General features: G+C 47.3%; 1 protein-coding gene across 2 annotated transcripts in view; it reads left to right on the top strand.

Moving 5' to 3' along the window:
• The window catches only part of LOC110974391 (rab-like protein 3), a 78,323-nt gene that overhangs the window by 63,576 nt on the left and 989 nt on the right, over positions 1 to 13,758 (top strand). The gene's annotated exons all lie outside the window — the stretch shown is intronic.

The raw sequence follows: 13,758 nt of genomic DNA, 5'->3' as shown, positions 1-13,758 counted from the left end.
ATCAATGGAACGGGTGGAATGACCTGACCTACTTTTGCAATCTCTATGTCACAGTAAACATACCGAATCGTCAAGTAAAATGTCGCAGCTTTTGTGGACAAACTGAAAACGTATTCGCCCTATGCTGGCACGATTGAGGGCTCTTCATCCTAACCATAAGGGTACACCGTCCAAGTTCAAGGAAAATCCTCCGCCGGGCCGAGGCGCTTGATAAGTACCCCCGCAGTTTCTTTCGAAAAAGGGAATCTGTGTGGGCCGAAAAGTTGTGGGATTGTATAGGTATAGCCCAGGATCAGATACAAGCCCTGCGCTCCTATCCGGGAACAAAGTGGACAAAAATGTCATTGGAATATTTTCAGAAGAACCTGAGAAAGTCGATGGATGTCATTTGAAAAATGGCTGCTGTGAAGACTTGGAAACGTTCACTTTAGAGGGGTGTTTGTTTTGGGCGGATATCAAAAGTTTAATTGGTTAGCCTACTAAAATTTGAAAAATCAAATGAAATGTGTTTTGTCGGAGAGGCCTCAGGGACTTCGGATGCCCGCACTGGAGCTGTGAACTTTGTTGATTTTACACTGTTTTCAATGTCGCCTGAATTTAGGGCAGTGCACGTATAAGGCACAATTCGCTGGTTTGCGTCAAGTTATGTTGCACTGAGGATGTGATAACTGTAATATCACCTTCCACGTTGAATGAAGCCCTTGAATGAAGCTTCGGATCTATTCTACAAGATGGGGGCCCAGCGAGAGCTGAGCCTCGCCACTATCCCCTGCTCGCCGTACCTTCCAAATGCACCAATGATTAATTACTGCTCAGGGCAGCTTCCTCCTTTAGGGGCGTGCCCTGATAGCGAAAGGAAAATGGGAGGCCAGTGAGCCAACAGTAATCCGTGTACCAGTGATGTAGTACCTTGCTGCTGAGTCTTTAGGCTGCCTGAAGGCTTGATTCTTGGGGCCTCAGCGTTAAGGCTTGAAGGTCAAAGCCTTGGCCTTGAGGATCAAAGTCTTGGCTCCAACGCTGCCGTCAACGTCAACGAGCGAGTGCGCATGCGTTCCCCCATCAGCGCTAAAACAAGCCATTGGCATTGCCAGAATACCGTTCGGTATTCTTTGGGGCCAGAAAAAAAGCATGAACTCTAAACCTTGCCTTCTTTTCTTCTGCCCCGCCCCCCCCCCAAGTATACAAAGGACTTATGACATGGACATTATGTACTTTATCGATATCATAAATTTATCGAGGACATTTTCAAGAGAAGGAAAAAAAGGCACTAATGCCATAACTGACGAATAAATTGGGTACCACCAGAGCTGGCCACAGAGTCGAAAGGTGGCAGTCACCCCTCTCAGCCGACAGACAAAATGACCAATTAGGAATTCGGTCGTCCTTCACCACTTCGTCCCCCAAAAGAACCTCCGTCACCTTGCCCCATTTGTTCCGCGGGTCTGTAACGTCGGTTTCATGTGACGCGAAACAGGGCAAAATTAGAGCCCCGGCGGCCCCTCGGTGCCCTCTCTCGTCTCTGCCGCTTCTTCGGTGCCCGGTTTCCCCAGCATTTTCTCACGTACCTTTTGAGCAAAGCCAATATCCGGCAATAACCCGAGATAAGAGCCGGGATTTCGGTGGGATTTTTGTGTCAACTGGAAAAACGCATTAAACAAACAGGCCCCAACATTTTTTTTCCCGCAACTCCAACTGGCTGCTTCGCCTATACTTGACCGTTGTCGTGGTCCCAGTATGGGACCACGTTTGAGTGTTGCAGCGCTGCTCGTGTCCAAATGCAAGGCACCAGTCTTTTTCCTCCGTCCCTGTCAAAATGATTCAGAGATAAGTTCAACAATGTGGACTTGTCATTTAAGGCGTAGGACACATAAGTCTACGCATTGGCAGCGCAGTGATGAATACGTTGTGGCATTCTTAACCAACTAATTAAATCAATCGTTTTTATTCGAAATTTACCCGAAAAAAATTTACTGGTATCACGCTGACAAACTTCTCGACGAACCGTGGCCAAATTCCAATCCGCTGTTGAATCCATTTCGGCAGAAGGACCCAGTAGCCTGATTTTGGCCCCGATTTTCATGCACCCCTGCGCAAAAGGATCGGCACAAGAACGCTCGTCTGAGAGATGGAGTCGGCGGAGCACTGCCAGTGCACACTACACGCTGCGACGATCACCCGCGCTCCTACTTCAACCATGAACCAGCAGCCAGCGGGTGATTTTTATCGCCCGAAATGATAAGATTTTGACAATTCAATGACCCTAAATCATAATCATACCCCAGGACCCATTCATCGCGCGCAGCCATTGTGTTTCGGGGCTTCTTTCTGTTAGGTAAAGTTTGTGTGTTTCAGCTGCAAACAGATTAATCGGGGGACAGTGGGTATACGCGCGATAACAACAGATAACGGAAGGGGGGGCGCATAAGTGTTCCAGATGAAGTGGTCAGGGTCAAAGTTTAGGTAATATTGCCCAACTTCAAAATCATAATCATCGAGTGCGTGCGCACAACACAATGACATGAGTCCAATCGTTGCAGTACAAGGCAATTAATTACAACATGATGGCATAAATGGGTTCAGTCGAGCACTTCAGTTTGTATATTACAGGCAACAACGACCACACGAGGGCAACGCGAACAGTTGTACAGCCTTGCTCAGTGCACGTTCGTGCAATATCCAAAGGTCTTTTAAATACCTCATAGTTGACACTGTCCTCTGTCGCCTTTTGTCCTTTTGGTATCTCTGCGTTTGTTATTTTGTGTTATGTGCCTATAAATGTGTTGAATTTTAACGACATGCTTTGTGGAGCACTGTGCTCAATTTAATGCGACGGTCCGGAACCGTTGGCGTGTCTTTCCGCCATTTTTTTTGCCGCTATCGGTTGAATATTAAGTGTCGGTCGCACACTCTCCTTTTTTTATCCTTTTTTTTGTTATTTTAATGGATTTGGAAGTTTTCAATAATTGACTAGACATTTTGCTTAGAGCGCCGGCGTGCGAGCGGAGAACACGCGGAGGTTCGCCTGAGATTTTTATTACTCGTCACGCGGTGACGAATAGGAGCGGGCAGGAAGGTCGGTCGAGATGAAATTATACTGATCACAATACCACCCTCCCTCCCCACCCTCATGCCAAGTGCGCGTCATGTTGGCAACCCACCCCCTCCCCCGTTCAAATTTGTTACCCAACCGATTCGGGCCCTGCCGGTCGGGCCGCGGCGCTAGCGCCAGGCATTGTATTGTACACGCGGGAAAAGTACAAGTGCACCTCCGGGGGGCGCGCGAGCGAGTTTTAATGAAGGCCCAGCCAGCGCGCGGGTCGAGGTCTGTACCCCGACAGCTTGACAATACGGACGGTGGAGACGAATCATGCGCCTCGCTGCGCTCGGTCGTAATCAACTTTAGTCTGCAGTCCATGAACCGTGGGCTACCACAGGCCGTAATCTGCACTTTCGAATCACCTTTTTTTCCCCTCTCTGCATGCACGAATCGACATATCACACTGAAATCAAAATTATTTTTCTCTCTCTCTCTCTCTGAACAGGTAAAATTTGAGGTAATAAAAAAGAGCGAACTTAAGCTTTACTTCTTGATAGATTTAGACTTTGTCGCAGCCGTTCTAGTGTTTTTTTTTTTTATTTAAGCGGAGTATCGACCCGTTAATGCACATGCACAAGACACATGGGTCAGCGCAAGAGACGGGCGGTCAAAAAAGCAGCTGGCGAGAGAAGACCATATGGGTATTAAACGCGGTGTGATTGGGGAGGTTCGTGGAGCGAGGAGAGCAAAAAAAAATTATGGGTGTTTCCGCTTCGTTCGCTTCGCGCGCTTTTCACGCGCGGCCGCTCGGCCGCACCAAATCGCCCGGCATATTTCATATTTACCGGATGGTAGGACCCAATCCAGTCTACGGTGCCGGGACGCCCCCCCCACCTTTCACACACCGCAATGCAAGCAAGGCCCCGTGCTGTTAAGCGTCACGTAACAAGAGACCCGTCAATCAAACTATCAGTCAATCGGAATTTCATTTGACAGGTTGTCGAAAAAAAAAGACATGCATAATGTCCCGAGGATACGCTGCATGGGGTCATGTACACTTTTCCATCTCGAGAGTTCACCGGAATGATTTCCACGATAATGTAAAACACATGTATGCATGAGTCGTGTTCCCGCGTAAACTTATGCCCTCGTGTTCTTTCTCTGTGGTCTCTAACCCGCTCTGTTCATTAAAATTCAAGTGCAAACGATACAGACTCGGCATTCCGGTAATACACGGCTGTAATGCAGACAGCCAGAGGCATATAAACGCATATTCAGTGGCGCTCTATATTTGTCCAATTCTTTTCGCGGGTGTCCATTCTGGAATACCTTACCAGACTCAACAATATCGGTTTATGTGTCTGTAAACTTCAGTTTGAACGACATTGATATTTTGAACATGCTGGGAGTGGTCGATTCTGTAGGCCTGCCATTTTGTTTCACTTTTAGCGATCGACAGTTGAGCTCTTAAACATTTTGTTCTATTTATAACTTATTTGGCAAAAGAGGCTCTTTACTTTGCAGCAGAAGACAACAAAGATCAGTTATGGTAGGAACCTCAGACAAGTGATTCAAGGATAGATCCAAGGAGGGGCTTAAGACCCAATCCTCACACCGTGGATTCGAGCCCAACACTGACTCTGCCATGACTTCATAAGGCTATATCAACGAAGAACATCAAACATCGGAGGACGATATGCCTTCCAGCGGGGGGGGGGGGGGAAAGAAGTACGGGCGCTCCTCCCTCGCCGGTGCCAACTCGTATCACTGTCACCGCGCTCTTGATGCCAGCGACTCCCGGCCGCGCGAAATATATCACCATGTGCTCCTGAACGGTCGCCTGCCGGGTTCGCAATTGGGCCAATTATTCAATTTGGACTGTCAAAGGAGCCGGGGTTTCGTATTTTTCGGTACTTACAACAATGCCTCCGTCGCCATGTATAACCATGAATAATGCACAGCAGTTTTGGTCTGGTATCTGCTTTCCCGAGTGAGTCTGATACCTGACTCATTTCTCACAACAATTTGCATTTTCACAGGATACCCAACAACCATGCAGTAGATAGATATTCATGTAAAAGTCAAAATCTTATGCAAACTGCAGTGAACCACACCGTCAAAAAGCTGTAATATTATACCAGCCCTTTATTTCAAGAAACTCTGTTCCGTCTGTACCGGGAGCGATGAAACAAGGCACAGAGAAACCTTGCTTGACTGGAACAAAATTAAGACCCGAAGCTGTAGGCCCTGCGAGAAACTCTGCGCGCGGGCGATGAACAGCGAAGTGAAATATTTATGCATGCATGCAATATGCACGCTGTACGCCTTCGGGGATTTGCAATGCGCGTACGTGCGTTATGCATTCTTCGGTATACATTTTACTGTCGATATATACCCTTAGTGAAAAAAAAAGCGCGAGCTTGGATTAATTGCCGGATATTTTACACAAGTCAGCGCCCCGTAATTTGTCACGATCGCTTTCCGATTAAAATAGTGCCCTCCATACCGTGGCACGGAAATGCGAAACTTGAGTGGCTAGATGATGAATTCTGCGCTTATTTTTAGATCGCCGAGGCAAGGACATAATCGCCATATGCCTGCTGCAACTGCACAGTACCAAAGCCCCGTTTTGTTTCCGCAATCCTTACAACACTGGTGATTAGTTGGAATTTTTTTTCAGTTTGGCGATTCTGATTCTGATTATTGTCAATACGGGCGATTCACAATAGTGTGCCTCCAAGAAGGAAAGGGTCGGCAGATTTGGTGCGTTGTGATTCGCCAACGCGTTGCAAACTCTTGGAGGCGCACTACAGTGAATCGCCCGTATTTGAGTATGTTTTTCAAAGCAACATGTCACCCATGTCGTGGCATAATTATCTACGCTTGGTTTGGGGTAAAGCTAGGTCAACTGAAGCTTCAAAACCAAAAGAACCTGGCTCAGAAATTCCGTGATTACGTGACTTGCCCACCATGTAATCGTCAACAACATCACCCAGTCACCACATCATTGACCTTTCGGAGGAATTAATTGAAAGCTATCATTCTATCCTAATTACTGATTCGATCATCTTTAATTCGCTATTTGCCATCGCACATCTTGGATAACGATTCTCAATTTCTGGTCAGATGTGGGCTTTCGTTTTGTTATTAAAACGCAGTGTCACACGGGTATGTGCGAGGACTAATGTGTGCATGGCAACGTACCTAATCGATATTATTTATCTGTTTCGACTATTCGGTTTGGCAAATGTGGCTTATTATATGACAAACATGATTCACATGGATCTCATCAGCTTCAAGTGTCTGATTGATTCTCATTAGCCACGGCTGTCATTTTCAATCTGCCGCATCGTGGGGGGAGTTACATCACCCCTTGAAATCAGTTATAGACGGATCGGTATCGGGGCCGGTTCGTAATGTTAAACCGTCTCGATGACGGTACGGCTGCTCGTCCACAGCGAGCATGGACAGATGGAACTATTTGCTCGGGCTGAAGTGACAGTTTTGACAAGTCAACGTGTAACTTCAGCGGGCTTACAGTCCCATCAACCGCAAACATCATTGCACCGCCCCGGAACGGATGTGTGTGAGCGTGTAGGCAAAACCGACAAGAAGTCAAAGCATGCACGAGGAATGAGGAATTTAGAGAAGGTGGTGAGAGAAGATGAAAAGGGAGAGAGAAAGAAAAAAAACTGCCTCCAGCAATTTAGGGAGGAGCAAGATGAAACTCGGGATGAAGCGATCGAGTAGCAACATCGCCGAGAACTAATTCGATATGTGGCTCCTGTGCCCCGGGCGATTTCGAGGCACACACACGCACAGTACAGGGGGGGGGAGATGGCATAAGCCAAAGTACACGAGCTTGTCGAGGCTAATGCACTTAAAAAGCCGAGCTGCCGCGTGCAGCGGGCCCACCGTGCGATTCGGCGCGCCCCGCGGTATCCCCTGCGCGTTCGTGGTGACTCACATGAGATATCTCACCGCGTCATCATCCTTCTCCCAGGCTCTCATCAGGGAGGGCTCCGGGAGGGGGAAAGAGAGGGGGAAAAAAGAGTGATCGTGGAGCAATCTTGTGGAGCATCTGCCACACTTTAAAGTCTAGTCCCGTCCCTCCTCTGTCCCGTCCTGCCCGCCCGTGCCTAATCAAATCTGGGAGGTTTGCTTGTTGGATATGAAATCAAAGAGAGTGGCCTTGAATCGCGTTCAGTCTTTTCCCCCAGTAGTTCGATACCTGTGTGTGTCTTCTGCCTGCGTTTAATGTAATCAGTGTGTGCCTGGCTGTGCAGAATTAAGCGTAAGTCATCAAAGGCCGCTTTGAAAAATTGAGAAAGCAAAACAAACCCGCAGAAAGCCATGATTGAATACTCTTTCTTCGCAAACAGCGAAGGAGCTCAACTTGATTCAAATCATACTTGCTGGTTATTCATCTGTGTTTGTGGCGTTGCCATTGCCACTTGCCCGTGGTAATTACTCAGGGTGGATAAAACTTTAAAACCTCAGTTATCCAACTGTTTCTGGAATTTCTGACTAAGGACGGACTGAGGATTAAGAGTCTTCATACTCTTACGTAACCACGGATGGCGCGGACACTGTATTTGTGAAAGAATATAATTACCTTTTAACGTACAGCTGAAATTATTGATGTTTTGCGTTTCATCTAAAAGCTATTAAATGAGCCAAAAATACACAAAGGCCAATGCAAGACGTCCACATAACAAACCAGACGTGGGGCGTACGTATACATTCGTGGTTGAGGCTCAAGTTGGCTTCATTTTATCCAGGACAAAGAGTCTTTAGCTTTTTGCAATATCGGGTAAACAAAAACGCCAACAGATTTTGCAGCCAATGGCCACCGATTTGTCAAAATGTCACCGCACAACACGTTATCGATGAGGTCTTTCTCGCCACCAAAGGGGCCAAAACAACACTGCGTTTTTTTAAAACACGCGATGACTTTCCATTTTCGCGCGCGGCCCGCTCCGTGCTGAAAAAGAGTGAGTGATGATTCATCGGGCGCAAAAAGCCCCTCCGTCAGAACCAGGGAGAATTGCCCAACTTCAGGTTGATTGATAAGATGTGCACTCCTCTACAAGGGACACAAAAAGATGGGGTGAGTGGAGAGGGCAGAAACAGAGACACCAAAGAGCAATGCGCCCCGCACGCCCGGCCCGCCCGCACCAGGGTAGAGCTTCCCCGGATAGCAATCTGAATTGATGAACTACCTAATAATACAAATCACCCTGTAGCGCGCACGTGCAGGTACCGGGGTCTCATTAATCAAGGCGCGTCCAATTTAACAAATTATAGGAACGGTAGGAGGGGGGTTGTATATATCATCGGGGGCAGTTCTGCATCAACACCGGGACGTTTTTTAATGAGTGTGTGGTCGCTTTTGAAGAGGGGGCCGTCTACATTAGTCTCCCGAACAATTTTGGTACACTTTTTTTCATGAAACTCACGATCATCTCGGAGTGTCGGGTGTGATGTGAGCTGAACATGAGCGGATGTGCGGAAAGAGCCGGCATAATTTAGCAACACCGGCAGTGAGTCATGGTACTCATGCATGGACAGCATACCTTTTAGCCAGAATGATAAGTTCTGTCGGGTGCCATCGCAAAATCGGCTTTCAGGCCGGACGAAAGTGTACTTTCCAACGTTAATAATGCGAGACTACATGCCATGAATGAGAGACTTTAGCTCTGGCTTGTACCATAAAAACATTTACCATAGTAATCATGATAAAATTTAATAATGGTGTACCAGCTAACTTTGTCATAAGTTTACGTTTTGCAACCAAAATACTTTACAAACACCCAAACATCAATGATTAGAACTGTTTATATGTAAGTACCACTCGTGTAGGGATTTACTACTGCTTGGTATCGGCCCTAGACTTCTTGGCACAGACGACGATAACTGAGACGCGCATACTTCGACTAACCTCATCCTGGCACCAGGCTATATCTGCCATATACCAAATCTCAATCACCAAAACCGAACAAACAATGCTCTTCAATGAACAAGTACCCTAGAGTAGGATGTGTTGCAATTAGCATACACCTCATATTCAGTTTCTTCTCGCAAGAGTTCTTCGGTGTACTCTTGAGACTAGCATCCTCTTAAAAGCAGACACAGTACGCTGCAAACCCGAAAACAATCGGGCAATCTGAGCCGCCCTCTGAGCACTGTCTATACCTCCCGTATCATTGCGCTATCATTCCCGCCAAATCGTATTCGGCCTCGCGGCAACTCCCCGGACATTATCCTCCCCGTCACCGGCCCCAGATGGTTGTCAGACAAGATACTCCTCTCGGTCTCCAGGCTGCCTGGGGAGCTGGCGGGGGGGGGGAGACGGGTATTGGCAGCCTGCGCCGCACGACACGCTGCATCCTGCAGACGGTCTTTTACGCAAAACAAATAAGATCAGTTTCATCGTTGCAGGATCGTACACACACTCGCGCGCGAATTCCCGAACCCGCGAGCGATTTGGGCCTTTAATATTATACATTAAACGTGAGGTACGAGATGGAAGATAACAATCGATCTCGTACCCAGGGGGAACGGGAACACTCGCGCGGCAACTGGTCGATGTCCGGCGCGCGCAATGCACGAGAACTACACTAGGAACTTCAATTTGTAAACATAATGGCATAAATTAACCCAAATTTCAGCCTAACTTCGCTGCAGGGTCGTCTTATGCTAGACACACGCAATATTTTCGGCTCCGTGGGGCCCACTTCCCCCGATTTGAAGCGGTTGCGGAGTGAAAATAGGACAGTGACAAATCGCATTGACAATCTGATAACACTGATAAATCCGTCCTGGCACCAGTCCAAGAAAAAAAGAAGCCCTTCATATGCACCATTATAAAAATAGATACAGTAGAAATGCGCATTATAATATTATAATATTGCTAACAATGGCGAACGAACGTTTTGACCAATATGTAAAGGGAGAACCGTAGGCCTCCAATTCTCAAAACATGCATTTTGTACGCAAGCCAGTTTCACCGTGGCTATAGTTGGGAATTCCATGTATGCAGGAAATTCTTTCAACTTCTTTTCAATCATGTTACATGCGCAGATCAGAGAAGCAAATACTTGGGATCATACTGGATTTTACGAATAATTTTTCTCATGAATTCTAAAGTATTATCCTCATATGGGTTGCGATGGCGCGTACTAGTTTAAATACGCAATTATTCCAACACGAAAAATTCATAAGCCCGAGCTGGATCAAGAAAGGTCGTAATTTCCTAGCAACAGAAGCTCCCTTGGCAGGAACCAAACTTCGCTGGTTCACGAATGACTATGAAATGCACGCGTTACGGTCGCATCGCTGCCAACAAAATTAACACCCCTGGCCAACATGGCTCTTTTGAACCAATGAGGGCGTGCTTCTCCTCAAGGCGGATAGCCTCCCCGCTTCACCTTTTCATGTTAGAAAGACTCCTTCTTTCCCCAAAGTACTGCGTCTGTGTATAATGTTCTTACCTGTGACTCTAAATAACAGGCTGGCCCATGGAAGCTGCTAGGAAGTGGATGTATCATTTCCAACTTGGTGTTACTGCCAGCCGTGGCGAAGTCGTTAAACGCGTATTGCTTGCGAAAACCTCCTTTAACACCATGGTTTTTTGTATGCTCGCTAAGGACGCGATCGCAAACGCGAATTTCATAACTTATGAGCAAGCACGGGTACCCATATAGCACGATCGAACCACGGGCCATTAGGCCATGGGTGGAGAACATAATGCGCTGAGCCACACTCACGTCTGCGATTGATTGCTGGTGAAAAAAGAACGTGTAGAAGAATACGGCACTTAAGTAGAGACGGTCTCCAAGATTGATTTTGCTTCGTCTGCGGCACAAAATTGGTTGCGTGCTCACATGCGCCAGGGTTATAGCCCGGGCTCACAGTAGAGAAGATTCGTGATACGTGATATGCCCTTGCACGCGGGGGGGGGGGGTGAGATTATGGTTATTCATGTCAGTTCTGTCCGCCATCACTAAAAAAGCTCAGGTATAGTATATAGAGAGACTCAAAGTCTGAAGGGAACATGTGTTCGATCGGATTTAAGTGACTTGCTGAAGTTCAAAGGGGACATTCGAAGGGGTTCGAGTTAAAACTTGGTGTTCTGCGAGCGAGGACGGTTTTGCCAGATTTGCCTCGCACACTGTGGGTGGTTATGCTAAGGCCTGAAAGGGCCGGAAAACAGGCATGTATTGTTATGTATCTTAACATAATTCGTGCGGTTAAATTAAAGTCAGTTGCAAGTTTCCTTTTCTCTCCTACGGACTCGGACTTGACCAGTTTGGTCTCGCAATGTGACTTGAAAGGCTACAGACCCCCCTGCAGCTGGTACTCGGTGATGGCTTCTTTATCGTGGCAAGGAACCACTGAAAAAAAGTTTAATCCGTTTATTAATAACGCCAATAACCAAAGTAGTCAATCTTGCAACAATGCAACAATGACCTGTGCATGCCTTGAGCACACGTGAAATTTGATGGCCGATTCGTGTATTTAGAAGGCCAAAATTCGCCTGTGATGGGGACACGTACATGATGAAAAAATCTATAAAATTCGAACAAAATGTCTGCATTGCAAGATTTTTGTAATTTTTATGTCGCAGCCGTCAAAATCAGTGCCAACGTCTGTCCATGCAACTTGGAAACGCAGTTTTTTCAATTTCCAAACCGCATTCACACGACGGCCAGCCAGTGATACATTCACTCCTACCAACACAAACATCCACGACTTTGTTATTCCGCACAGACTCCGGTGTCTTTCTAAACATTTTTCTCCAACCCCCCCCCCCAAATTTGAGACGCATTCCGGCTTCGGTAGATACGCACGAACGGCAATGCGATAACAAGACCCCCGACCATTTATTTGTACACGTCCCTCTTCGAATGAACTTCTCCTTTTCGGCCCCAGCGATGCCAATGAGGCGGCCATGTTTATTAGTCTACGCGGCTATCCATCATTTTCCGCGTGACACTCCAATTTCGGGTATTCTGGATCGAGCGAGCGCGCGCGGAGAGGGCAGGGCATAAGATGAACCTTTGCCCAGGAACAAGTTGGCGTTCAACCCGGAGCGACATTGAATCACGTCAACTGTGGGAAAATTCCTGTGGTTTTTTCCCACCAGACTAGAATCAGCAAGAAAATATCTCCGCACGAATCCTTCTATTTAGTGGGTGATTTAATTATAGGCAAAAAAGAATGTTCTATTCATCATGCTGTTTGGGACGACATTAACATTAATACACGCGCGCTCGAACGGTGCTGACGCTTTCGGGCGGGTAGATGGCCACTTTTTTGGTCGTTGCCAAGCGATTGCCGAGTAACTTGGTGTCATCTCTCGCTTCGTGACGATGTTCTTGCTGGTTTTGAATTACCGTGATTACACGGGCATTAAACTTATTTGGTTTGTAGCGCAGTAAATCAGTGGCGCGGAGCGTGGCCTGGTCCCTCTTTTGACAGCAATTTTAGATTGGCTTGTATAGGGTGACGGGGAGAACAAGGGACGGGGAAGGACGGAGGTTGGAATAAAATGTGGAGCGCAGAATCCGAGTCCATGGCGTGTATGGAGGGGATGTGAATTAGGAGGAGAATGATGGTGATGATGGGTAGTGATCGTGGCGATGGTGCCGAAGGAGGTGAGCGTTGAGGTCACGATGTTGGGATGACGCTACTGCTGCTGCTGGAGGCATTTGAAAACTAATGTTCTGGAACACTTGCGATGTGCAATATTGATGACGCAAGTACCGTAGGTGATCTTGAGGGTCGCTGTGTGTTGATCGTGATACTGATAGCGATATGGTGACAACGGCCGGTGTAATAACAGTGATGACAAAGGAAAAGATGGCAGTGGCCATGCCGCCGTTACTGGGAGTGACGATGGAGATTACGACAACGGCAGTGCCACGGGCGACACCCAAACCGCAGAATGACTGAAATACAGTCACAAGAACTGTGCGCCGGTCGATGACAAAAGGACTAGACAACGGAGAGGATTGTCAAGAGGGAAAAGTATGTCAAGTCCATTTTGACAGCGATAAATATTTTCCTCCTCCTGTCAACCTTGTTTGGAAAATGTCGGCCACCGATAGAACATTGACGGACCACCGAAGCGCCAAGGCTCCCGGCACCACGTGACGTGTCAAAGGTCACGGGGAGATAGCCTCTCAAAGACGCCGCCTCCTCCGGAAAGAAGTCGTACTGGAAGAAACGGCGACACGAGAGGGGAAAAAACAGCGGAATCATAAGCAAGCACCGTTCATAAATAAACAGCTCAACTATCGTATTTTCGGAGAGAACATAAGACCTCAGCGGAATGCGTCACTTGACCCGGTGGCTGACCTCCGCTAGGCCGATGGGTGGGGCGGGGTCACGTTCAAGAGCGCTCGACATTCTGTACATGTTGCGGGGCGACCGCCTATCTTTTGACAGGCCCATTAAGGCGATAGGATTCCGATTATTTACCACTCCACAAATCACGACGAGAGAAATAGACAGATCAGGTTTTTCATCGGCCCAAGCCGAGGCCGCTTCGCGCTCTCCTCTTGACGTATTTATGCGCCAATTCTTGGCATTTATGCCAGTGGGCAATAAGAGGTTCCATGTAAACAATCAATATTTTTGAAATGTTGCATCAAGGGCCGGTAAAGAACCATAAATTTCACCAATATATAGTTATGAACGTCCCCTGCAGACCATTA

The sequence above is a fragment of the Acanthaster planci genome, linkage group LG15 (genome assembly GCF_054643075.1).
Source record: "Acanthaster planci isolate LZ-2023a linkage group LG15, COTS_SCS, whole genome shotgun sequence".
Taxonomy (NCBI): domain Eukaryota; kingdom Metazoa; phylum Echinodermata; class Asteroidea; order Valvatida; family Acanthasteridae; genus Acanthaster; species Acanthaster planci.
This window is presented reverse-complemented; position numbering and strand designations above follow the sequence as displayed.